The sequence below is a fragment of the Pseudophryne corroboree genome, unplaced genomic scaffold, assembly GCF_028390025.1.
Source record: "Pseudophryne corroboree isolate aPseCor3 unplaced genomic scaffold, aPseCor3.hap2 scaffold_519, whole genome shotgun sequence".
In the NCBI taxonomy this organism is placed as follows: Eukaryota; Metazoa; Chordata; class Amphibia; order Anura; family Myobatrachidae; genus Pseudophryne; species Pseudophryne corroboree.
The window spans coordinates 237,028-261,887 of NW_026970122.1; the positions used below are offsets into that span (position 1 = coordinate 237,028).

The following is a 24,860-nucleotide window of genomic DNA, read 5'->3' on the forward strand; positions in this document are numbered from 1 at the left end:
TAAGGAATTAAGAAAATCTTTATTTAAGGGTGAAGATGTTTCTCACAAAATTGTTGACCCAATGCAACATTGAAATTCAAGCTGGAAAGATGATTTTAATATATCACTTGTACATTTTGTATTGCTCTTCTGGTGACAATGTAGTTTGTTTTTGTCAATTACCATTTTAATAATAGGGTAAAGAAAATGAAGTGGATTTTTGAAAAAAAACAATACTGTCAATATACTATTAAAACAAATTAAAATGGTAAAAGTTATTGTACTTTAAGTAAAAATAAAAGAGACAAAATATCAATCCCAGTTTTGGATTACTTTAATTAACAAAAAAAAAATGCATATAGCAGAGGATAGTTTCAATCTGCCTACCTCTGGGTTATGGGCCCAGCATGCTTCCATTGCAGTACTCTGCTGCACATGTAAGTGCAAGAGATCCTGAAGCACTCACTCATCATGGGAAAGTACCAATGTGTTTCTTCGTTGGTTGATGGAAGAAACATCTTACAAAAACTCTCCAGATTATTGACTTTTGAAAGTTTTTCTAGGAAACGTTTTAGATGAATGCTTATTAGCCTTTGTCAGTATGGACTTTTGCAAAGTGTCTCTGTGGCGCAATCAGTTAGTATGTACGGCTATTAACCATAAGGTTGGTGGTTCAATCCCACCCAGGGACCTAATTGACCTTGTTATCAGATTTTGGTGATCTTTAAGTAGACAAGTCAAAATTTCAAACCCCCTGTTATGGTTTAGGGTACCTGGCCTTCTCTGATGTAATCAGAGTTAGATTTGATTCAGTGATTTTATAAAAACAGCTAGGAAGCACAATTTAGCAGTGGGTTGCAGAGAAAAAAAATATGCTGGCAGAAAAATCCAATTGAGTGATTAAACAGCTCTTCATTTTCTGGCTTTATTTTTATGCTAACAAATTTGTTCTCTGAAAAGTGTCCACAAAGCCAAGTCTCTGATTAACACCTTTGTAAGGATGGTTTTTCACCTATTACTAAATTAAACTTGCTTCATTGGAAAGGCAGCAAGATGCATCCTCATTTCAATGTCTACTAAAATAATACAAGTTGACACCAGGAAACATTAACGCCACTGCATCCTTGCTGCTTTCTCATGTGGAAGTCTGTTTAATATGAAAACAAGGTGATATCTAATTAGCACACAGGTAAGGAATTAAGAAAATCTTTATTTAAGGGTGAAGATGTTTCTCACAAAATCGTTGCCCCAATGCATCATTGAAATTCAAGCTGGAAATGTGATTTTAATATATCACTTGTACATTTTGTATTGCTCTTCTGGTGACAATGTAGTTTGTTTTTGTCAATTACCATTTTAATAATAGGGTAAAGAAAATGAAGTGGATTTTTGAAAGAAAACAATACTGTCAATATACTATTAAAACAAATTAAAATGGTAAAAGTTATTGTACTTTAAGTAAAAATAAAAGAGACAAAATATCAATCCCAGTTTTGGATTACTTTAATTAACAAAAAAAAAATGCATATAGCAGAGGATAGTTTCAATCTGCCTACCTCTGGGTTATGGGCCCAGCATGCTTCCATTGCAGTACTCTGCTGCACATGTAAGTTCAAGAGATCCTGAAGCACTCACTCATCATGGGAAAGTACCAATGTGTTTCTTCGTTGGTTGATGTAAGAAACATCTTACAAAAACTCTCCAGATTATTGACTTTTGAAAGTTTTTCTAGGAAACGTTTTAGATGAATGCTTATTAGCCTTTGTCAGTATGGACTTTTGCAAAGTGTCTCTGTGGCGCAATCAGTTAGTATGTACGGCTATTAACCAAAAGGTTGGTTGTTCAATCCCACCCAGGGACCTAATTGACCTTGTTATCAGATTTTGGTGATCTTTAAGTAGACAAGTCAAAATTTCAAACCCCCTGTTATGGTGTAGGGTACCTGGCCTTCTCTGATGTAATCAGAGTTAGATTTGATTCAGTGATTTTATAAAAACAGCTAGGAAGCACAATTTAGCAGTGGGTTGCAGAGAAAAAAAATATGCTGGCAGAAAAATCCAATTGAGTGATTAAACAGCTCTTTATTTTCTGGCTTTATTTTTATGCTAACAAATTTGTTCTCTGAAAAGTGTCCACAAAGCCAAGTCTCTGATTAACACCTTTGTAAGGATGGTTTTTCACCTATTACTAAATTAAACTTGCTTCATTGGAAAGGCAGCAAGATGCATCCTCATTTCAATGTCTACTGAAATAATACAGGTTGACACCAGGAAACATTAACGCCACTGCATCCTTGCTGCTTTCTCATGTGGAAGTCTGTTTAATGTGAAAACAAGGTGATATCTAATTAGCACACAGGTAAGGAATTAAGAAAATCTTTATTTAAGGGTGAAGATGTTTCTCACAAAATTGTTGACCCAATGCAACATTGAAATTCAAGCTGGAAAGATGATTTTAATATATCACTTGTACATTTTGTATTGCTCTTCTGGTGACAATGTAGTTTGTTTTTGTCAATTACCATTTTAATAATAGGGTAAAGAAAATGAAGTGGATTTTTGAAAAAAAAACAATACTGTCAATATACTATTAAAACAAATTAAAATGGTAAAAGTTATTGTACTTTAAGTAAAAATAAAAGAGACAAAATATCAATCCCAGTTTTGGATTACTTTAATTAACAAAAAAAAAATGCATATAGCAGAGGATAGTTTCAATCTGCCTACCTCTGGGTTATGGGCCCAGCATGCTTCCATTGCAGTACTCTGCTGCACATGTAAGTGCAAGAGATCCTGAAGCACTCACTCATCATGGGAAAGTACCAATGTGTTTCTTCGTTGGTTGATGGAAGAAACATCTTACAAAAACTCTCCAGATTATTGACTTTTGAAAGTTTTTCTAGGAAACGTTTTAGATGAATGCTTATTAGCCTTTGTCAGTATGGACTTTTGCAAAGTGTCTCTGTGGCGCAATCAGTTAGTATGTACGGCTATTAACCATAAGGTTGGTGGTTCAATCCCACCCAGGGACCTAATTGACCTTGTTATCAGATTTTGGTGATCTTTAAGTAGACAAGTCAAAATTTCAAACCCCCTGTTATGGTTTAGGGTACCTGGCCTTCTCTGATGTAATCAGAGTTAGATTTGATTCAGTGATTTTATAAAAACAGCTAGGAAGCACAATTTAGCAGTGGGTTGCAGAGAAAAAAAATATGCTGGCAGAAAAATCCAATTGAGTGATTAAACAGCTCTTCATTTTCTGGCTTTATTTTTATGCTAACAAATTTGTTCTCTGAAAAGTGTCCACAAAGCCAAGTCTCTGATTAACACCTTTGTAACGATGGTTTTTCACCTATTACTAAATTAAACTTGCTTCATTGGAAAGGCAGCAAGATGCATCCTCATTTCAATGTCTACTAAAATAATACAAGTTGACACCAGGAAACATTAACGCCACTGCATCCTTGCTGCTTTCTCATGTGGAAGTCTGTTTAATATGAAAACAAGGTGATATCTAATTAGCACACAGGTAAGGAATTAAGAAAATCTTTATTTAAGGGTGAAGATGTTTCTCACAAAATCGTTGCCCCAATGCATCATTGAAATTCAAGCTGGAAATGTGATTTTAATATATCACTTGTACATTTTGTATTGCTCTTCTGGTGACAATGTAGTTTGTTTTTGTCAATTACCATTTTAATAATAGGGTAAAGAAAATGAAGTGGATTTTTGAAAGAAAACAATACTGTCAATATACTATTAAAACAAATTAAAATGGTAAAAGTTATTGTACTTTAAGTAAAAATAAAAGAGACAAAATATCAATCCCAGTTTTGGATTACTTTAATTAACAAAAAAAAAATGCATATAGCAGAGGATAGTTTCAATCTGCCTACCTCTGGGTTATGGGCCCAGCATGCTTCCATTGCAGTACTCTGCTGCACATGTAAGTTCAAGAGATCCTGAAGCACTCACTCATCATGGGAAAGTACCAATGTGTTTCTTCGTTGGTTGATGGAAGAAACATCTTACAAAAACTCTCCAGATTATTGACTTTTGAAAGTTTTTCTAGGAAACGTTTTAGATGAATGCTTATTAGCCTTTGTCAGTATGGACTTTTGCAAAGTGTCTCTGTGGCGCAATCAGTTAGTATGTACGGCTATTAACCAAAAGGTTGGTTGTTCAATCCCACCCAGGGACCTAATTGACCTTGTTATCAGATTTTGGTGATCTTTAAGTAGACAAGTCAAAATTTCAAACCCCCTGTTATGGTGTAGGGTACCTGGCCTTCTCTGATGTAATCAGAGTTAGATTTGATTCAGTGATTTTATAAAAACAGCTAGGAAGCACAATTTAGCAGTGGGTTGCAGAGAAAAAAAATATGCTGGCAGAAAAATCCAATTGAGTGATTAAACAGCTCTTTATTTTCTGGCTTTATTTTTATGCTAACAAATTTGTTCTCTGAAAAGTGTCCACAAAGCCAAGTCTCTGATTAACACCTTTGTAAGGATGGTTTTTCACCTATTACTAAATTAAACTTGCTTCATTGGAAAGGCAGCAAGATGCATCCTCATTTCAATGTCTACTGAAATAATACAGGTTGACACCAGGAAACATTAACGCCACTGCATCCTTGCTGCTTTCTCATGTGGAAGTCTGTTTAATGTGAAAACAAGGTGATATCTAATTAGCACACAGGTAAGGAATTAAGAAAATCTTTATTTAAGGGTGAAGATGTTTCTCACAAAATCGTTGCCCCCATGCATCATTGAAATTCAAGCTGGAAAGATGATTTTAATATATCACTTGTACATTTTGTATTGCTCTTCTGGTGACAATGTAGTTTGTTTTTGTCAATTACCATTTTATTATAGGGTAAAGAAAATTAAGTGGATTTTTGAAAGAAAACAATACTGTCAATATACTATTAAAACAAATTAAAATGGTAAAAGTTATTGTACTTTAAGTAAAAATAAAAGAGCCAAAATATCAATCCCAGTTTTGGATTACTTTAATTAACAAACAAAAAAATGCATATAGCAGAGGATAGTTTCAATCTGCCTACCTCGGGGTTATGGGCCCAGCATGCTTCCATTGCTGTACTCTGCTGCACATGTAAGTGCAAGAGATCCTGAAGCACTCACTCATCATGGAAAAGTACCAATGTGTTTCTTCGTTGGTTGATAGAAGAAACATCTTACAAAAACTCTCCAGATTATTGACTTTTTTAAGTTTTTCTAGGAAACGTTTTAGATGAATGCTTATTAGCATTTGTCAGTATGTACTTTTGCAAAGTGTCTCTGTGGCGCAATCAGTTAGTGTGTACGGCAATTAACCAAAAGGTTAGTGGTTCAATCCCACCCAGGGACGTAATTGACCTTGTTATCAGATTTTGGTGATCTTTAAGTAGACAAGTCAAATTTCATACCCCCTGTTATGGTGTAGGGTACCTGGCCTTCTCTGATGTAATCAGAGTTAGATTTGATTCAGTGATTTTATAAAAACATCTAGGAAGCACAATTTAGCAGTGGGTTGCAGAGAAAAAGAAATATGCTGGCAAAAAAATCAAATTGCGTGATTAAACAGCTCTTCATTTTCTGGCTTTATTTTTATGCTAACAAATTTGTTCTCTGAAAAGTGTCCACAAAGCCAAGTCTCTGATTAACACCTTTGTAGGGATGGTTTTTCACCTATTACTAAATTAAACTTGCTTCATTGGAAAGGCAGCAAGATGTATCCTCATTTCAATGTCTACTGAAATAATACAGGTTGACACCAGGAAACATTAACGCCACTGCATCCTTGCTGCTTTCTCATGTGGAAGTCTGTTTAATGTGAAAACAAGGTGATATCTAATTAGCACACAGGTAAGGAATTAAGAAAATCTTTATTTAAGGGTGAAGATGTTTCTCACAAAATTGTTGACCCAATGCATCATTGAAATTCAAGCTGGAAAGATGATTTTAATATATCACTTGTACATTTTGTATTGCTCTTCTGGTGACAATGTAGTTTGTTTTTGTCAATTACCATTTTAATAATAGGGTAAAGAAAATGAAGTGGATTTTTGAAAGAAAACAATACTGTCAATATACTATTAAAACAAATTAAAATGGTAAAAGTTATTGTACTTTAAGTAAAAATAAAAGAGACAAAATATCAATCCCAGTTTTGGATTACTTTAATTAACAAACAAAAAAATGCATATAGCAGAGGATAGTTTCAATCTGCCTACCTCTGGGTTATGGGCCCAGCATCACTGTATGCAAATCCGTCTTCTGCAGACCTTCCCCCAGGAATGCTTGTACTAGTTGTTGCATTTGGTTTGTTGTTTGGGGGTGCTTCAGTATTAGGCAGCCTTCTGCCCTCCCATGTTCATTTGAAAATATGTGTTCTCCCTGCAGTTGTTGTCCCCAGATGAGAGTTCCCTTGTGCTGCCTCAGTTGAATCGCCTTTACTTGACAGAGATGTGCCTGAGCAGCGGCCCTCCCCAGCCCTATCCCAAATCATACTTATTTTGCATAGGAGATATCATGGTCATGAAGATTGTTCTCCCAGGGTGAGGTTCATTCATTGCATTCTGGGTATGATGACCCCTGTGATTTCCCCAAATATGGGAAACTCGACTGCATTATTTGTGGTAGTGGGGGACTGTGTTTGTGCTTTCCTCTGGTCAGCTCTGGTAAAAGTCAGATTTCTTTGTCTCAGATCTTCCTCTAGCCTTGTTCTTCTTTCGAGAGTTCCCTTGTGCTGCCTCAGTTGGATCTCCTTCACTTGACAGGGGGGTGCCCGAGCAGCGACCCTCCCCAGCTCTAGCCCAACTCCTACTTACCTGCCAGGTGAGATACTATGATCAGGAAGGTGCTTCTCCCAGGGCAAGGCTCACCCATTGCACTCTGGGTGTGCTGCCCCTTTGATTTCCCCAAATGTGGGACACTTGACTGCATAATTTGTGTTTCCCCTGGTCGGCTCTCATATAATTCAGATCTCTTTGTCTCAGGTCTCTCTTCAGCCTAGTTTGCTGTCTGTTTCCACTTCTCTTTTCTTGAGCCGCTCCCTTCTATGCCCTTGCACACTAGCCTGACTTCTCCCATCTGCTTACTTTGTGCCTTCCAACGCACAATGCGAACTACAGGTAGTGCTGCAGGGCCCACACCCTTTTACTTGCCTTACAGAGCAGCTCTGGAGCTGTTACAGTGCCCAGCTGCTGCAAGAAATCAGCTTGAATGCTTCAGGGGCTGGGGCATAGCCAACATGAGCCCCACACCGAAGGAGGGTGGAGGTGTTTAATGCGAACTAGGGGTCATCCAAGCGCCGCAAAAGGCCGCCATGCCCTGCATGCCCCTTTTCTCTTTTCATATGCAGACGAGGGTTGAAGCCAACTTTGACCCACTGCTTGGATGACATCACCATATGCAAATCCATCTGCTGCAGGCCTTCCCCCAGGAATGCTTGCACTAGTTGTTGCATTTGGTTTGTTGTTTGGGGGTGCTTCAGTATTAGGCAGCCTTCTGCCCTTCCATGTTCATCTGAAAATATGTGTTCTCCCTGCAGTTGTTGTCCCCAGATGAGAGTTCCCTTGTGCTGCCTCAGTTGAATCTCCTTTACTTGACAGAGATGTGCCTGAGCAGCGGCCCTCCCCAGCCCTATCCCAAATCATACTTATTTTGCATAGGAGATACCATGGTCATGAAGATTGTTCTCCCAGGGTGAGGTTCATTCATTGCATTCTGGGTATGCTGACCCCTGTGATTTCCCCAAATGTGGGAAACTCGACTGCATTATTTGTGGTAGTGGGGGACTGTGTTTGTGCTTTCCTCTGGTCAGCTCTGGTAAAAGTCAGATTTCTTTGTCTCAGATCTTCCTCTAGCCTTGTTCTTCTTTCGAGAGTTCCCTTGTGCTGCCTCAGTTGGATCTCCTTCACTTGACAGGGGGGTGCCCGAGCAGCGACCCTCCCCAGCTCTAGCCCAACTCCTACTTACCTGCCAGGTGAGATACTATGATCATGAAGGTGCTTCTCCCAGGGCAAGGCTCATCCATTGCACTCTGGGTGTGCTGCTCCTGTGATTTCCCCAAATGTGGGAAACTTGACTGCATAATTTGTGTTTCCACTGGTCGGCTTTCATATAATTCAGATCTCTTTGTCTCAGGTCTCTCTCCAGCCTAGTTTGCTGTCTGTTTCCACTTCTTTTTTTTTGAGCCCCTCCCTTCTATACCCTTGTGCACTATCCTGACTTCTACTCCTGTCTGCTTACTTTGTGCCTTCCAATGCACAATGCAAACTACAGGTAGTGCTGCAGGGCCCACAACCTTTTACTTGCCTTACAGAGCAGCTCTGGAGCTGTTACAGTGCCAAGCTGCTGCAAGAAATCAGCTTGAATGCTGGGGCATTGCCAATATGAGCCCCACACCGAAGGAGGGTGGGGGTGTTTAATGCGAACTAAGGGTCATCCAAGCGCCGCAAAAGGCCGCCATGCCCTGCATACCCCTTTTCTCTTTTCATATGCAGATGAGGGTTCCAGCCAACTTTGGCCCACTGCTTGGATGACATCACTGTATGCAAATCCGTCTTCTGCAGACCTTCCCCCAGGAATGCTTGTACTAGTTGTTGCATTTGGTTTGTTGTTTGGGGGTGCTTCAGTATTAGGCAGCCTTCTGCCCTCCCATGTTCATTTGAAAATATGTGTTCTCCCTGCAGTTGTTGTCCCCAGATGAGAGTTCCCTTGTGCTGCCTCAGTTGAATCTCCTTTACTTGACAGAGATATGCCTGAGCAGCGGCCCTCCCCAGCCCTATCCCAAATCATACTTATTTTGCATAAGAGATACCATGGTCATGAAGATTGTTCTCCCAGGGTGAGGTTCATTCATTGCATTCTGGGTATGCTGACCCCTGTGATTTCCCCAAATGTGGGAAACTCGACTGCATTATTTGTGGTAGTGGGGGACTGTGTTTGTGCTTTCCTCTGGTCAGCTCTGGTAAAAGTCAGATTTCTTTGTCTCAGATCTTCCTCTAGCCTTGTTCTTCTTTCGAGAGTTCCCTTGTGCTGCCTCAGTTGGATCTCCTTCACTTGACAGGGGGGTGCCCGAGCAGCGACCCTCCCCAGCTCTAGCCCAACTCCTACTTACCTGCCAGGTGAGATACTATGATCAGGAAGGTGCTTCTCCCAGGGCAAGGCTCACCCATTGCACTCTGGGTGTGCTGCTCCTGCGATTTCCCCAAATGTGGGACACTTGACTGCATAATTTGTGTTTCCTCTGGTCGGCTCTCGTATAATTCAGATCTCTTTGTCTCAGGTCTCTCTCCAGCCTAGTTTGCTGTCTGTTTCCACTTCTCTTTTCTTGAGCCGCTCCCTTCTATGCCCTTGCGCACTATCCTGACTTCTCCCGTCTGCTTACTTTGTGCCTTCCAACGCACAATGCGAACTACAGGTAGTGCTGCAGGGCCCACACCCTTTTAGTTGCCTTACAGAGCAGCTCTGGAGCTGTTACAGTGCCCAGCTGCTGCAAGAAATCAGCTGGAATGCTTCAGGGGCTGGGGCATTGCCAACATGAGCCCCACACCGAAGGAGGGTGGGGGTGTTTAATGCGAACTAAGGGTCATCCAAGCGCCGCAAAAGGCCGCCATGCCCTGCATACCCCTTTTCTCTTTTCATATGCAGATGAGGGTTCCAGCCAACTTTGGCCCACTGCTTGGATGACATCACTGTATGCAAATCCGTCTTCTGCAGACCTTCCCCCAGGAATGCTTGTACTAGTTGTTGCATTTGGTTTGTTGTTTGGGGGTGCTTCAGTATTAGGCAGCCTTCTGCCCTCCCATGTTCATTTGAAAATATGTGTTCTCCCTGCAGTTGTTGTCCCCAGATGAGAGTTCCCTTGTGCTGCCTCAGATGAATCTCCTTTACTTGACAGATATATGCCTGAGCAGCGGCCCTCCCCAGCCCTATCCCAAATCATACTTATTTTGCATAGGAGATACCATGGTCATGAAGATTGTTCTCCCAGGGTGAGGTTCATTCATTGCATTCTGGGTATGCTGACCCCTGTGATTTCCCCAAATGTGGGAAACTCGACTGCATTATTTGTGGTAGTGGGGGACTGTGTTTGTGCTTTCCTCTGCTCAGCTCTGGTAAAAGTCAGATTTCTTTGTCTCAGATCTTCCTCTAGCCTTGTTCTTCTTTCGAGAGTTCCCTTGTGCTGCCTCAGTTGGATCTCCTTCACTTGACAGGGGGGTGCCCTAGCAGCGACCCTCCCCAGCTCTAGCCCAACTCCTACTTACCTGCCTGGTGAGATATTATGATCAGGAAGGTGCTTCTCCCAGGGCAAGGCTCACCCATTGCACTCTGGGTGTGCTGCTCCTGCGATTTCCCCAAATGTGGGGCACTTGACTGCATAATTTGTGTTTCCTCTGGTCGGCTCTCGTATAATTCAGATCTCTTTGTCTCAGGTCTCTCTCCAGCCTAGTTTGCTGTCTGTTTCCACTTCTCTTTTCTTGAGCCGCTCCCTTCTATGCCCTTGCGCACTATCCTGACTTCTCCCGTCTGCTTACTTTGTGCCTTCCAACGCACAATGCGAACTACAGGTAGTGCTGCAGGGCCCACACCCTTTTACTTGCCTTACAGAGCAGCTCTGGAGCTGTTACAGTGCCCAGCTGCTGCAAGAAATCAGCTTGAATGCTTCAGGTGCTGGGGCATAGCCAACATGAGCCCCACACCGAAGGAGGGTGGAGGTGTTTAATGCGAATTAGGGGTCATGCAAGCGCCGCAAAAGGCCGCCATGCCCTGCACATCCCTTTTTTCTTTTCATATGCAGACGAGGGTTGAAGCCAACTTTGACCCACTGCTTGGATGACATCACCATATGCAAATCCATCTGCTGCAGGCCTTCCCCCAGGAATGCTTGCACTAGTTGTTGCATTTGGTTTGTTGTTTTTTGGGTGCTTCAGTATTAGGCAGCCTTCTGCCCTCCCATGTTCATCTGAAAATATGTGTTCTCCCTGCAGTTGTTGTCCCCAGATGAGAGTTCCCTTGTGCTGCCTCAGTTGAATCGCCTTTACTTGACAGAGATGTGCCTGAGCAGCGGCCCTCCCCAGCCCTATACCAAATCATACTTATTTTGCATAGGAGATATCATGGTCATGAAGATTGTTCTCCCAGGGTGAGGTTCATTCATTGCATTCTGGGTATGATGACCCCTGTGATTTCCCCAAATGTGGGAAACTCGACTGCATTATTTGTGGTAGTGGGGGACTGTGTTTGTGCTTTCCTCTGGTCAGCTCTGGTAAAAGTCAGATTTCTTTGTCTCAGATCTTCCTCTAGCCTTGTTCTTCTTTCGAGAGTTCCCTTGTGCTGCCTCAGTTGGATCTCCTTCACTTGACAGGGGGGTGCCCGAGCAGCGACCCTCCCCAGCTCTAGCCCAACTCCTACTTACCTGCCAGGTGAGATACTATGATCATGTAGGTGCTTCTCCCAGGGCAAGGCTCACCCATTGCACTCTGGGTGTGCTGCCCCTTTGATTTCCCCAAATGTGGGAAACTTGACTGCATAATTTGTGTTTCCCCTGGTCGGCTCTCATATAATTCAGATCTCTTTGTCTCAGGTCTCTCTTCAGCCTAGTTTGCTGTCTGTTTCCACTTCTCTTTTCTTGAGCCGCTCCCTTCTATGCCCTTGCGCACTATCCTGACTTCTCCCATCTGCTTACTTTGTGCCTTCCAACGCACAATGCGAACTACAGGTAGTGCTGCAGGGCCCACACCCTTTTACTTGCCTTACAGAGCAGCTCTGGAGCTGTTACAGTGCCCAGCTGCTGCAAGAAATCAGCTTGAATGCTTCAGGGGCTGGGGCATAGCCAACATGAGCCCCACACCGAAGGAGGGTGGAGGTGTTTAATGCGAACTAGGGGTCATCCAAGCGCCGCAAAAGGCCGCCATGCCCTGCACGCCCCTTTTCTCTTTTCATATGCAGATGAGGGTTGAAGCCAACTTTGACCCACTGCTTGGATGACATCACCATATGCAAATCCATCTGCTGCAGGCCTTCCCCCAGGAATGCTTGTACTAGTAGTTGCATTTGGTTTGTTGTTTGGGGGTGCTTCAGTATTAGGCAGCCTTCTGCCCTCCCATGTTCATCTGAAAATATGTGTTCTCCCTGCAGTTGTTGTCCCCAGATGAGAGTTCCCTTGTGCTGCCTCAGTTGAATCTCCTTTACTTGACAGAGATGTGCCTGAGCAGCGGCCCTCCCCAGCCCTATCCCAAATCATACTTATTTTGCATAGGAGATACCATGGTCATGAAGATTGTTCTCCCAGGGTGAGGTTCATTCATTGCATTCTGAGTATGCTGACCCCTGTGATTTCCCCAAATGTGGGAAACTCGACTGCATTATTTGTGGTAGAGGGGGACTATGTTTGTGCTTTCCTCTGGTCAGCTCTGGTAAAAGTCAGATTTCTTTGTCTCAGATCTTCCTCTAGCCTTGTTCCTCTTTCGAGAGTTCCCTTGTGCTGCCTCAGTTGGATCTCCTTCACTTGACAGGGGGGTTCCCGAGCAGCGACCCTCCCCAGCTCTAGCCCAACTCCTACTTACCTGCCAGGTGAGATACTATGATCATGAAGGTGCTTCTCCCAGGGCAAGGCTCACCCATTGCACTCTGGGTGTGCTGCTCCTGCAATTTCCCCAAATGTGGGACACTTGACTGCATAATTTGTGTTTCCCCTTGTCGGCTCTCGTATAATTCAGATCTCTTTGTCTCAGGTCTCTCTCCAGCCTAGTTTGCTGTCTGTTTCCACTTCTCTTTTCTTGAGCCGCTCCCTTCTATGCCCTTGCGCACTATCCTGACTTCTCCCGTCTGCTTACTTTGTGCCTTACAATGCACAATGCAAACTACAGGTAGTGCTGCAGGGCCCACACCCTTTTACTTGCCTTACAGAGCAGCTCTGGAGCTGTTACAGTGCCCAGCTGCTGCAAGAAATCAGCTTGAATGCTTCAGGGGCTGAGGCATAGCCAACATGAGCCCCACACCGAAGGAGGGTGGAGGTGTTTAATGCGAACTAAGGGTCATCCAAGTGCCGCAAAAGGCCGCCATGCCCTGCACGCCCCTTTTCTCTTTTCATATGCAGACGAGGGTTGAAGCCAACTTTGACCCACTGCTTGGATGGCATTACCATATGCAAATCAATCTGCTGCAGGCCTTCCCCCAGGAATGCTTGCACTAGTTGTTGCATTTGGTTTGTTGTTTGGGGGTGCTTCAGTATTAGGCAGCCTTCTGCCCTCCCATGTTCATCTGAAAATATGTGTTCTCCCTGCAGTTGTTGTCCCCAGATGAGAGTTCCCTTGTGCTGCCTCAGTTGAATCTCCTTTACTTGACAGAGATGTGCCTGAGCAGCGGCCCTCCCCAGCCCTATCCCAAATCATACTTATTTTGCATAGGAGATACCATGGTCATGAAGATTGTTCTCCCAGGGTGAGGTTCATTCATTGCATTCTGGGTATGCTGACCCCTGTGATTTCCCCAAATGTGGGAAACTCGACTGCATTATTTGTGGTAGTGGGGGACTGTGTTTGTGCTTTCCTCTGGTCAGCTCTGGTAAAAGTCAGATTTCTTTGTCTCAGATCTTCCTCTAGCCTTGTTCTTCTTTCGAGAGTTCCCTTGTGCTGCCTCAGTTGGATCTCCTTCACTTGACAGGGGGGTGCACGAGCAGCGACCCTCCCCAGCTCTAGCCCAACTCCTATTTACCTGCCAGGTGAGATACCATGATCAGGAAGGTGCTTCTCCCAGGGCAAGGCTCACCCATTGCACTCTGGGTGTGCTGCTCCTGCGATTTCCCCAAATGTGGGACACTTGACTGCATAATTTGTGTTTCCTCTGGTCGGCTCTCATATAATTCAGATCTCTTTGTCTAAGGTATTTCTCCAGCCTAGTTTGCTGTCTGTTTCCACTTCTCTTTTCTTGAGCCGCTCCCTTCTATGCAGTTGCGCACTATCCTGACCTCTCCCGTCTGCTTACTTTGTGCCTTCCAACGCACAATGCATACTACAGGTAGTGCTGCAGGGCCCACACCCTTTTACATGCTTTACAGAGCAACTCTGGAGCTGTTACAGTGCCCAGCTGCTGCAAGAAATCATCTTGAATGCTTCAGGGGCTGGGGCATAGCCAACATGAGCCCCACACCGAAGGAGGGGTCATCCAAGCGCCACAAAAGGACACCATGCCCTGCACATCCCTTTTTTCTTTTCATATGCAGACGAGGGTTGAAGCCAACTTTGACCCACTGCTTGGATGACATCACCATATGCAAATCCATCTGCTGCAGGCCTTCCCCCAGGAATGCTTGCACTAGTTGTTGCATTTGGTTTGTTGTTTGGGGGTGCTTCAGTATTAGGCAGCCTTCTGCCCTCCCATGTTCATCTGAAAATATGTGTTCTCCCTGCAGTTGTTGTCCCCAGATGAGAGTTCCCTTGTGCTGCCTCAGTTGAATCTCCTTTACTTGACAGAGATGTGCCTGAGCAGCGGCCCTCCCCAGCCCTATCCCAAATCATACTTATTTTGCATAGGAGATACCATGGTCATGAAGATTGATCTCCCAGGGTGAGGTTCATTCATTGCATTCTGGGTATGCTGACCCCTGTGATTTCCCCAAATGTGGGAAACTCGACTGCATTATTTGTGGTAGTGGGGGACTGTGTTTGTGCTTTCTTCTGGTCAACTCTGGTAAAAATCAGATTTCTTTGTCTCAGATCTTCCTCTAGCCTTGTTCCTCTTTCGAGATTTCCCTTGTGCTGCCTCAGTTGGATCTCCTTCACTTGACAGGGGGGTACCCGAGCAGCGACCCTCCCCAGCTCTAGCCCAACTCCTACTTACCTGCCAGGTGAGATACTATGATCATGTAGGTGCTTCTCCCAGGGCAAGGCTCACCCATTGCACTCTGGGTGTGCTGCCCCTGTGATTTCCCCAAATGTGGGAAACTTGACTGCATAATTTGTGTTTCCCCTGGTCGTCTCTCGTATAATTCAGATCTCTTTGTCTCAGGTCTCTCTCCAGCCTAGTTTGCTGTCTGTTTCCACTTCTCTTTTCTTGAGCCGCTCCCTTCTATGCCCTTGCGCACTATCCTGACTTCTCCCGTCTGCTTACTTTGTGCCTTCCAACACACAATGCAAACTACAGGTAGTGCTGCAGGGCCCACACCCTTTTACTTGCTTTACAGAACAGCTCTGGAGCTGTTACAGTGCCCAGCTGCTGCAAGAAATCATCTTGAATGCTTCAGGGGCTGGGGCATAGCCAACATGAGCCCCACACCGAAGGAGGGTGGAGATGTTTAATGCGAATTAAGGGTCATCCAAGCGCCACAAAAGGACGCCATGCCCTGCACATCCCTTTTTTCTTTTCATATGCAGACGAGGGTTGAAGCCAACTTTGACCCACTGCTTGGATGACATCACCATATGCAAATCCATCTGCTGCAGGCCTTCCCCCAGGAATGCTTACACTAGTTGTTGCATTTGGTTTGTTGTTTGGGGGTGCTTCAGTATTAGGCAGCCTTCTGCCCTCCCATGTTCATCTGAAAATATGTGTTCTCCCTGCAGTTGTTGTCCCCAGATGAGAGTTCCCTTGTGCTGCCTCAGTTGAATCTCCTTTACTTGACAGAGATGTGCCTGAGCAGCGGCCCTCCCCAGCCCTATCCCAAATCATACTTATTTTGCATAGGAGATACCATGGTCATGAAGATTGTTCTCCCAGGGTGAGGTTCATTCATTGCATTCTGGGTATGCTGACCCCTGTGATTTCCCCAAATGTGGGAAACTCGACTGCATTATTTGTGGTAGTGGGGGACTGTGTTTGTGCTTTCCTCTGCTCAGCTCTGGTAAAAGTCAGATTTCTTTGTCTCAGATCTTCCTCTAGCCTTGTTCTTCTTTCGAGAGTTCCCTTGTGCTGCCTCAGTTGGATCTCCTTCACTTGACAGGGGGGTGCCCGAGCAGCGACCCACCCCAGCTCTAGCCCAACTCCTACTTACCTGCCAGGTGAGATACTATGATCAGGAAGGTGCTTCTCCCAGGGCAAGGCTCACCCATTGCACTCTGGGTGTGCTGCTCCTGTGATTTCCCCAAATGTGGGAAACTTGACTGCATAATTTGTGTTTCCTCTGGTCGGCTCTCGTATAATTCAGATCTCTTTGTCTCAGGTCTTTCTCCAGCCTAGTTTGCTGTCTGTTTCCACTTCTCTTTTCTTGAGCCGCTCCCTTCTATGCCCTTGCGCACTATCCTGACCTCTCCCGTCTGCTTACTTTGTGCCTTCCAACGCACAATGCATACTACAGGTAGTGCTGCAGGGCCCACACCCTTTTACATGCTTTACAGAACAGCTCTGGAGCTGTTACAGTGCCCAGCTGCTGCAAGAAATCATCTTGAATGCTTCAGGGGCTGGGGCATAGCCAACATGAGCCCCACACCGAAGGAGGGTGGAGATGTTTAATGCGAATTAAGGGTCATCCAAGCGCCACAAAAGGACGCCATGCCCTGCACATCCCTTTTTTGTTTTCATATGCAGACGAGGGTTGAAGCCAACTTTGACCCACTGCTTGGATGACATCACCATATGCAAATCCATCTGCTGCAGGCCTTCCCCCAGGAATGCTTACACTAGTTGTTGCATTTGGTTTGTTGTTTGGGGGTGCTTCAGTATTAGGCAGCCTTCTGCCCTCCCATGTTCATCTGAAAATATGTGTTCTCCCTGCAGTTGTTGTCCCCAGATGAGAGTTCCCTTGTGCTTCCTCAGTTGAATCTCCTTTACTTGACAGAGCTGTGCCTGAGCAGCGGCCCTCCCCAGCCCTATCCCAAATCATACTTATTTTGCATAGGAGATACCATGGTCATGAAGATTGTTCTCCCAGGGTGAGGTTCATTCATTGCATTCTGGGTATGCTGACCCCTGTGATTTCCCCAAATGTGGGAAACTCGACTGCATTATTTGTGGTAGTGGGGGACTGTGTTTGTGCTTTCTTCTGGTCAACTCTGGTAAAAGTCAGATTTCTTTGTCTCAGATCTTCCTCTAGCCTTGTTCTTCTTTCGAGAGTTCCCTTGTGCTGCCTCAGTTGGATCTCCTTCACTTGACAGGGGGGTGCCCGAGCAGCGACCCACCCCAGCTCTAGCCCAACTCCTACTTACCTGCCAGGTGAGATACTATGATCAGGAAGGTGCTTCTCCCAGGGCAAGGCTCACCCATTGCACTCTGGGTGTGCTGCTCCTGCGATTTCCCCAAATGTGGGACACTTGACTGCATAATTTGTGTTTCCTCTGGTCGGCTCTCGTATAATTCAGATCTCTTTGTCTCAGGTCTCTCTCCAGCCTAGTTTGCTGTCTGTTTCCACTTCTCTTTTCTTGAGCCGCTCCCTTCTATGCCCTTGCGCACTATCCTGACTTCTCCCGTCTGCTTACTTTGTGCCTTCCAACGCACAATGCGAACTACAGGTAGTGCTGCAGGGCCCACACCCTTTTAGTTGCCTTACAGAGCAGCTCTGGAGCTGTTACAGTGCCCAGCTGCTGCAAGAAATCAGCTTGAATGCTTCAGGTGCTGGGGCATAGCCAACATGAGCCCCACACCTAAGGAGGGTGGAGGTGTTTAATGCGAATTAGGGGTCATGCAAGCGCCGCAAAAGGCCGCCATGCCCTGCACATCCCTTTTTTCTTTTCATATGCAGACGAGGGTTGAAGCCAACTTTGACCCACTGCTTGGATGACATCACCATATGCAAATCCATCTGCTGCAGGCCTTCCCCCAGGAATGCTTGCACTAGTTGTTGCATTTGGTTTGTTGTTTGGGGGTGCTTCAGTATTAGGCAGCCTTCTGCCCTCCCATGTTCATCTGAAAATATGTGTTCTCCCTGCAGTTGTTGTCCCCAGATGAGAGTTCCCTTGTGCTGCCTCAGTTGAATCTCCTTTACTTGACAGAGATGTGCCTGAGCAGCGGCCCTCCCCAGCCCTATCCCAAATCATACTTATTTTGCATAGGAGATACCATGGTCATGAAGATTGTTCTCCCAGGGTGAGGTTCATTCATTGCATTCTGGGTATGATGACCCCTTTGATTTCCCCAAATGTGGGAAACTCGACTGCATTATTTGTGGTAGTGGGGGACTGTGTTTGTGCTTTCTTCTGGTCAACTCTGGTAAAAATCAGATTTCTTTGTCTCAGATCTTCCTCTAGCCTTGTTCCTCTTTCGAGAGTTCCCTTGTGCTGCCTCAGTTGGATCTCCTTCACTTGACAGGGGGGTACCCGAGCAGCGACCCTCCCCAGCTCTAGCCCAACTCCTACTTACCTGCCAGGTGAGATACTATGATCATGTAGGTGCTTCTCCCAGGGCAAGGCTCACCCATTGCACTCTGGGTGTGCTGCCCCTGTGATTTCCCCAAATGTGGGAAACTTGACTGCATAATTTGTGTTTCCCCTGGTCGTCTCTCGTATAATTCAGATCTCTTTGTCTCAGGTCTCTCTCCAGCCTAGTTTGCTGTCTGTTTCCACTTCTCTTTTCTTGAGCCGCTCCCTTCTATGCCCTTGCGCACTATCCTGACTTCTCCCGTCTGCTTACTTTGTGCCTTCCAACACACAATGCAAACTACAGGTAGTGCTGCAGGGCCCACACCCTTTTACTTGCCTCACAGAGCAGCTCTGGAGCTGTTACAGTACCCAGCTGCTGCAAGAAATCAGCTTGAATGCTTCAGGGGCTGGGGCATTGCCAACATGAGCCCCACACCGAAGGAGGGTGGAGGTGTTTAATGCGAACTAAGGGTCACCCAAGCGCCGCAAAAGGCCGCCATGCCCTGCACGCCCCTTTTCTCTTTTCATATGCAGACGAGGGTTGAAGCCAACTTTGACCCACTGCTTGGATGGCATTACCATATGCAAATCAATCTGCTGCAGGCCTTCCCCCAGGAATGCTTGCACTAGTTGTTGCATTTGGTTTGTTGTTTGGGGGTGCTTCGGTATTAGGCAGCCTTCTGCCCTCCCATGTTCATCTGAAAATATGTGTTCTCCCTGCAGTTGTTGTCCCCAGATGAGAGTTCCCTTGTGCTGCCTCAGTTGAATCTCCTTTACTTGACAGAGATGTGCCTGAGCAGCGGCCCTCCCCAGCCCTATCCCAAATCATACTTATTTTGCATAGGAGATACCATGGTCATGAAGATTGTTCTCCCAGGGTGAGGTTCATTCATTGCATTCTGGGTATGCTGACCCCTGTGATTTCCCCAAATGTGGGAAACTCGACTGCATTATTTGTGGTAGTGGGGGACTGTGTTTGTGCTTTCCTCTGCTCAGCTCTGGTAAAAGTCAGATTTCTTTGTCTCAGATCTTCCTCTAGCCTTGTTCTTCTTTCGAGAGTTCCCTTGTGCTGCCTCAGTTGGATCTCCTTCACTTGACAGGGGGGTGCCCGAGCAGCGACCCTCCCCAGCTCTAGCCCAACTCCTACTTACCTGCCAGGTGAGATACTATGATCAGGAAGGTGCTTCTCCCAGGGCAAGGCTCACCCATTGCACTCTGGGTGTGCTGCTACTGCGATTTCCCCAAATGTGGGAAACTTGACTGCATAATTTGTGTTTCCTCTGGTCGGCTCTCGTATAATTCAGATCTCTTTGTCTCAGGTCTTTCTCCAGCCTAGTTTGCTGTCTGTTTCCACTTCTCTTTTCTTGAGCCGCTCCCTTCTATGCCCTTGCGCACTATCCTGACCTCTCCCGTCTGCTTACTTTGTGCCTTCCAACGCACAATGCATACTACAGGTAGTGCTGCAGGGCCCACACCCTTTTACATGCTTTAAAGAACAGCTCTGGAGCTGTTACAGTGCCCAGCTGCTGCAAGAAATCATCTTGTACATCTACCCAGTGGGCTGTCACAGTCATATAGTCCTGACCCTGCCCTGCTCCACTTGTCCACATGTCCGTGGTTAAGTGGACATTGGGTACAACTGCATTTTTTAGGACACTGGTGAGTCTTTTTCTGACGTACGTGTACATTCTCGGTATCGCCTGCCTAGAGAAGTGGAACCTAGATGGTATTTGGTAACGGGGGCACACTACCTCAAGAAATTGTCTAGTTCCCTGTGAACTAACGGCGGATACCGGACGCACGTCTAACACCAACATAGTTGTCAAGGCCTCAGTTATCCGCTTTGCAACAGGATGACTGCTGTGATATTTCATCTTCCTCGCAAAGGACTGTTGAACAGTCAATTGCTTACTGGAAGTAGTACAAGTGGGCTTACGACTTCCCCTCTGGGATGACCATCGACTCCCAGCAGCAACAACAGCAGCGCCAGCAGCAGTAGGCGTTACACGCAAGGATGCATCGGAGGAATCCCAGGCAGGAGAGGACTCGTCAGAATTGCCAGTGACATGGCCTGCAGGACTATTGGCATTCCTGGGGAAGGAGGAAATTGACACTGAGGGAGTTGGTGGGGTGGTTTGCGTGAGCTTGGTTACAAGAGGAAGGGATTTACTGGTCAGTGGACTGCTTCCGCTGTCGCCCAAAGTTTTTGAACTTGTCACTGACTTATTATGAATGCGCTGCAGGTGACGTATAAGGGAGGATGTTCCGAGGTGGTTAACGTCCTTACCCCTACTTATTACAGCTTGACAAAGGCAACACACGGCTTGACACCTGTTGTCCGCATTTCTGTTGAAATACTTCCACACCGAAGAGCTGATTTTTTTGGTATTTTCACCAGGCATGTCAATGGCCATATTCCTCCCACGGACAACAGGTGTCTCCCCGGGTGCCTGACTTAAACAAACCACCTCACCATCAGAATCCTCCTGGTCAATTTCCTCCCCAGCGCCAGCAACACCCATATCCTCCTCATCCTGGTGTACTTCAACACTGACATCTTCAATCTGACTATCAGGAACTGGACTGCGGGTGCTCCTTCCAGCACTTGCAGGGGGCGTGCAAATGGTGGAAGGCGCATGCTCTTCACGTCCAGTGTTGGGAAGGTCAGGCATCGCTACCGACACAATTGGACTCTCCTTGTGGATTTGGGATTTCAAAGAACGCACAGTTCTTTGCTGTGCTTTTGCCAGCTTGAGTCTTTTCATTTTTCTAGCGAGAGGCTGAGTGCTTCCATCCTCATGTGAAGCTGAACCACTAGCCATGAACATAGGCCAGGGCCTCAGCCGTTCCTTGCCACTCCGTGTGGTAAATGGCATATTGGCAAGTTTACGCTTCTCCTCCGACAATTTTATTTTAGATTTTTGAGTCCTTTTTTTACTGATATTTGGTGTTTTGGATTTTACATGCTCTGTACTATGACATTGGGCATCGGCCTTGGCAGACAACGTTGCTGGCATTTCATCGTCTCGGCCATGACTAGTGGCAGCAGCTTCAGCACGAGGTGGAAGTCGATCTTGATCTTTCCCTATTTTTGGAACCTCAACATTTTTGTTCTCCATATTTTAATAGGCACAACTAAAAGGCACCTCAGGTAAACAATGGAGATGGATGGATACTAGTATACTTATGGATGACGAGCGACTGCCGACACAGAGGTAGCTACAGCCGTGGACTACCGTACTGTGTCTGCTGCTAATATAGACTGGATGATAATGAGATAAAATTAAAATATATATATATATATATCACACTAGTACTGCAGCCGGACAGGTATATATTATGTAATGACGGACCTGCTGGACACTGTCTGTCAGCACTGCAGACTCCTAAAGTAAGCTACTAGTATCAAGAAGATAGAAAAAAAAAAACCACGGGTAGGTGGTTTACAATTATGGATGGACGAGCGACTGCCGACACAGAGGTAACTACAGCCGTGGACTACCGTACTGTGTCTGCTGCTAATATAGACTGGATGATAATGAGATAAAATTAAAATATATATATATTATATATCACACTAGTACTGCAGCCGGACAGGTATATATTATGTAATGACGGACCTGCTGGACACTGTCTGTCAGCACTGCAGACTCCTAAAGTAAGCTACTAGTATCAAGAAGATAGAAAAAAAAAAAAACACGGGTAGGTGGTATACAATTATGGATGGACGAGCGACTGCCGACAGAGAGGTAGCTACAGCCGTGGACTACCGTACTGTGTCTGCTGCTAATATAGACTGGATGATAATGAGATAAAATTAAAATATATATATATATCACACTAGTACTGCAGCCGGACAGGTATATATTATGTAATGACGGACCTGCTGGACACTGTCTGTCAGCACTGCAGACTCCCAAAGTAAGCTACTAGTATCAAGAAGATAGAAAAAAAAAAAAACCACGGGTAGGTGGTATACAATTATGGATGGACGAGCGACTGCCGACACAGAGGTAGCTACTACAGCCGTGGACTACCGTACTGTGTCTGCTGCTAATATAGACTGGATGATAATGAGATAAAATTAAAATATATATATATATATATATATATCACACTAGTACTGGCGCCGGACAGGTATATATTATGTAATGACGGACCTGCTGGACACTGTCTGTCAGCACTGCAGACTCCTAAAGTAAGCTACTAGTATCAAGAAGATAGAAGAAAAAAAAACCCACGGGTAGGTGGTATACAATTATGGATGGACGAGCGACTGCCGACACAGAGGTAGCTACAGCCGTGGACTACCGTACTGTGTCTGCTGCTAATATAGACTGGATGATAATGAGATAAAATTAAAATATATATATATTATATATCACACTAGTACTGCAGCCGGACAGGTATATATTATGTAATGACGGACCTGCTGGACACTGTCTGTCAGACTCAGCACTGCAGACTCCTAAAGTAAGCTACTAGTATCAAGAAGATAGAAAAAAAAAACCACGGGTAGGTGGTATACAATTATGGATGGACGAGCGACTGCCGACACAGAGGTAGCTACAGCCGTGGACTACCGTACTGTGTCTGCTGCTAATATAGACTGGATGATAATGAGATAAAATTAAAATATATATATATATCACACTAGTACTGCAGCCGGACAGGTATATATTATGTAATGACGGACCTGCTGGACACTGTCTGCAGAATGCGTTTATAAAAACACCACACGACGAGTGTTTAACTTTTTCAGGCAGACAATCACAATATACTGGTGGTCAGCAGACAATCACAATACTGGTGGTCAGTGGTCACTGGTCAGTCACACTGGCAGTGGCACTCTGGCAGCAAAAGTGTGCACTGTACTTAAAATATGTACTCCTGCTATAACTGCTCCCCAGTCTCCCCCACAATTAAGCTGTGTGAGCAGTGAGCACTCAGCACAGTCAGATAATGATATACAGTATTACATATAATGCAGCACACTGGGCTGAGCACAGATATGGTATGTGACTGTGTCACACTGTGTATCGTTTTTTTTCAGGCAGAGAACGGATTAATTAAACTGGTGGTCACTGGTCACACTATCAGCAGCAAGTAGTACTCCTCCTAATAATATGCTCCCCAAAATTTGTGTCTCTCTCTAGTACTCTAGTCTAAACGGAGAGGACGCCAGCCACGTCCTCTCCCTATCAATCTCAATGCACGTGTGAAAATGGCGGCGACGCGCGGCTCCTTATATAGAATCCGAGTCTCGCGATAGAATACGAGCCTCGCGAGAATCCGACAGCGGGATGATGACGTTCGGGCGCGCTCGGGTTAACCGAGCAAGGCGGGAAGATCCGAGTCGCTCGGCCCCGTGTAAAAAAACCTGAAGTTCGGGCGGGTTCGGATTCCGAGGAACCGAACCCGCTCATCTCTACCCTCTATACAGTACACTGACCTCTATATACCTGCTAGTACATCCCTGATGCCTATATTCCCTAAGCTACATCCCTGATGCCTCTATTCCCTACGCTACATCCCTGACGCCTCTATTCCCTATGCTACATCCCTGACGCCTCTATACCCTACGCTACATCCCTGATGCCTCTATTCCCTACGCTACATTCCTGATGCCTCTATAACCTACGCTACATCCCTGACGCCTCTATACCCTACGCTACATCCCTGACGCCTCTATACAGTACAATGCATTACTGATCCCTCTAGACCATACATCCTCATTACATCAGAGAGATAGTGAAACACTGGAAAAAATAAGGATAAAGTGGACTACAGAAACTGATGCTCTAAACAAAGGAGAGAGAGAGAGAGAGAGAGAAAAGCACAAGGGAAAGTGGGCAATCGGAACACCATAGAGAGAGGAGAGATAGAAATGCCTGAAAAAGTAAAGGGGGTTGGGTATGGCATCCGGCGCTCGGGATTCCAGCAGTCATATGATACCTAATCCTAACCCTCTGGGGGGGTGGCGGATAGGGCTAACCCTCAGGGGGTGGCAGCTAGGACTAACCCCCCCCCCCCTCCTAGTGCCTTCCCTAACACCCGCTCCCCCGGTCCTAACCCTCCCTCCAATACTCGCCTTCGGGATGTTGGCTGTCTGTGTGCCGGCACCAGTCTCCCAAGTGGTGTCAGGATTCCAACATCGGTCAAATGACCGCCGGTATACCGTCTGCCGGGATGGTAAATGTATCCTGAGGACAGGTAGTGAGTGTGGAGGGATAGGTGGTTCAGTAAAATGTAACAGCTCAAACTGCGATCATTCACTGATAAATTGATTTATAGCTCTCCCTTTTTAACCATTGCAGTCATAAAAGCAATGTTTTTTAAACTTTTAAATAAAGCTTGTTAGCATCCCCAGCACACTGTATATGCTGGGAGATGTAGTTCTCAATATGAAAACATTTAATTACTGTATGAACTCTAATTCCCCAACTGAAACCTCTCACAAACACACACTCCTAAATCTAGTACACACACACACACACACACACACACACACACACACACACACACACACACACACATTTCCCCAGTACTGACAACTCTCATCACTTCCACACACTGACAAC

General features: G+C 45.4%; 21 non-coding genes and 3 pseudogenes across 21 annotated transcripts; all 24 read left to right on the forward strand.

Moving 5' to 3' along the window:
• The first annotated feature begins 6,486 nt into the window (after nucleotides 1-6,486).
• LOC135031638 (U1 spliceosomal RNA) lies at nucleotides 6,487-6,650 on the forward strand. Its single transcript, XR_010227306.1, has one exon. It is a non-coding gene; the product is annotated as a U1 spliceosomal RNA (small nuclear RNA).
• A 152-nt stretch (nucleotides 6,651-6,802) lies between these two features.
• Nucleotides 6,803-6,944, forward strand: LOC135031607 (U1 spliceosomal RNA; annotated as a pseudogene).
• Nucleotides 6,945-7,636: 692 nt separating this feature from the next.
• Nucleotides 7,637-7,800, forward strand: LOC135031616 (U1 spliceosomal RNA). Its single transcript, XR_010227285.1, has one exon. It is a non-coding gene; the product is annotated as a U1 spliceosomal RNA (small nuclear RNA).
• Nucleotides 7,801-7,952: 152 nt separating this feature from the next.
• LOC135031598 (U1 spliceosomal RNA) lies at nucleotides 7,953-8,115 on the forward strand. Its single transcript, XR_010227270.1, has one exon. It is a non-coding gene; the product is annotated as a U1 spliceosomal RNA (small nuclear RNA).
• Nucleotides 8,116-8,780: 665 nt separating this feature from the next.
• On the forward strand, nucleotides 8,781-8,944 carry LOC135031630 (U1 spliceosomal RNA). Its single transcript, XR_010227299.1, has one exon. It is a non-coding gene; the product is annotated as a U1 spliceosomal RNA (small nuclear RNA).
• Nucleotides 8,945-9,096: 152 nt separating this feature from the next.
• Nucleotides 9,097-9,259, forward strand: LOC135031647 (U1 spliceosomal RNA). The gene has a single exon (XR_010227315.1). It is a non-coding gene; the product is annotated as a U1 spliceosomal RNA (small nuclear RNA).
• Nucleotides 9,260-9,930: 671 nt separating this feature from the next.
• Nucleotides 9,931-10,094, forward strand: LOC135031617 (U1 spliceosomal RNA). Its single transcript, XR_010227286.1, has one exon. It is a non-coding gene; the product is annotated as a U1 spliceosomal RNA (small nuclear RNA).
• A 152-nt stretch (nucleotides 10,095-10,246) lies between these two features.
• LOC135031600 (U1 spliceosomal RNA) lies at nucleotides 10,247-10,409 on the forward strand. Its single transcript, XR_010227272.1, has one exon. It is a non-coding gene; the product is annotated as a U1 spliceosomal RNA (small nuclear RNA).
• Nucleotides 10,410-11,081: 672 nt separating this feature from the next.
• Nucleotides 11,082-11,245, forward strand: LOC135031635 (U1 spliceosomal RNA). Its single transcript, XR_010227303.1, has one exon. It is a non-coding gene; the product is annotated as a U1 spliceosomal RNA (small nuclear RNA).
• Nucleotides 11,246-11,397: 152 nt separating this feature from the next.
• On the forward strand, nucleotides 11,398-11,539 carry LOC135031609 (U1 spliceosomal RNA; annotated as a pseudogene).
• A 692-nt stretch (nucleotides 11,540-12,231) lies between these two features.
• Nucleotides 12,232-12,395, forward strand: LOC135031627 (U1 spliceosomal RNA). Its single transcript, XR_010227295.1, has one exon. It is a non-coding gene; the product is annotated as a U1 spliceosomal RNA (small nuclear RNA).
• A 152-nt stretch (nucleotides 12,396-12,547) lies between these two features.
• LOC135031657 (U1 spliceosomal RNA) lies at nucleotides 12,548-12,683 on the forward strand (annotated as a pseudogene).
• A 698-nt stretch (nucleotides 12,684-13,381) lies between these two features.
• Nucleotides 13,382-13,545, forward strand: LOC135031619 (U1 spliceosomal RNA). Its single transcript, XR_010227287.1, has one exon. It is a non-coding gene; the product is annotated as a U1 spliceosomal RNA (small nuclear RNA).
• A 152-nt stretch (nucleotides 13,546-13,697) lies between these two features.
• Nucleotides 13,698-13,860, forward strand: LOC135031652 (U1 spliceosomal RNA). The gene has a single exon (XR_010227320.1). It is a non-coding gene; the product is annotated as a U1 spliceosomal RNA (small nuclear RNA).
• A 646-nt stretch (nucleotides 13,861-14,506) lies between these two features.
• On the forward strand, nucleotides 14,507-14,670 carry LOC135031632 (U1 spliceosomal RNA). Its single transcript, XR_010227301.1, has one exon. It is a non-coding gene; the product is annotated as a U1 spliceosomal RNA (small nuclear RNA).
• Nucleotides 14,671-14,822: 152 nt separating this feature from the next.
• Nucleotides 14,823-14,985, forward strand: LOC135031605 (U1 spliceosomal RNA). The gene has a single exon (XR_010227276.1). It is a non-coding gene; the product is annotated as a U1 spliceosomal RNA (small nuclear RNA).
• Nucleotides 14,986-15,656: 671 nt separating this feature from the next.
• On the forward strand, nucleotides 15,657-15,820 carry LOC135031620 (U1 spliceosomal RNA). The gene has a single exon (XR_010227288.1). It is a non-coding gene; the product is annotated as a U1 spliceosomal RNA (small nuclear RNA).
• A 152-nt stretch (nucleotides 15,821-15,972) lies between these two features.
• On the forward strand, nucleotides 15,973-16,135 carry LOC135031649 (U1 spliceosomal RNA). Its single transcript, XR_010227317.1, has one exon. It is a non-coding gene; the product is annotated as a U1 spliceosomal RNA (small nuclear RNA).
• Nucleotides 16,136-16,806: 671 nt separating this feature from the next.
• Nucleotides 16,807-16,970, forward strand: LOC135031625 (U1 spliceosomal RNA). The gene has a single exon (XR_010227293.1). It is a non-coding gene; the product is annotated as a U1 spliceosomal RNA (small nuclear RNA).
• Nucleotides 16,971-17,122: 152 nt separating this feature from the next.
• Nucleotides 17,123-17,285, forward strand: LOC135031648 (U1 spliceosomal RNA). The gene has a single exon (XR_010227316.1). It is a non-coding gene; the product is annotated as a U1 spliceosomal RNA (small nuclear RNA).
• Nucleotides 17,286-17,956: 671 nt separating this feature from the next.
• LOC135031639 (U1 spliceosomal RNA) lies at nucleotides 17,957-18,120 on the forward strand. Its single transcript, XR_010227307.1, has one exon. It is a non-coding gene; the product is annotated as a U1 spliceosomal RNA (small nuclear RNA).
• A 152-nt stretch (nucleotides 18,121-18,272) lies between these two features.
• Nucleotides 18,273-18,435, forward strand: LOC135031606 (U1 spliceosomal RNA). The gene has a single exon (XR_010227277.1). It is a non-coding gene; the product is annotated as a U1 spliceosomal RNA (small nuclear RNA).
• Nucleotides 18,436-19,106: 671 nt separating this feature from the next.
• LOC135031621 (U1 spliceosomal RNA) lies at nucleotides 19,107-19,270 on the forward strand. The gene has a single exon (XR_010227289.1). It is a non-coding gene; the product is annotated as a U1 spliceosomal RNA (small nuclear RNA).
• A 152-nt stretch (nucleotides 19,271-19,422) lies between these two features.
• Nucleotides 19,423-19,585, forward strand: LOC135031655 (U1 spliceosomal RNA). Its single transcript, XR_010227323.1, has one exon. It is a non-coding gene; the product is annotated as a U1 spliceosomal RNA (small nuclear RNA).
• The last annotated feature ends 5,275 nt before the right edge of the window (nucleotides 19,586-24,860 follow it).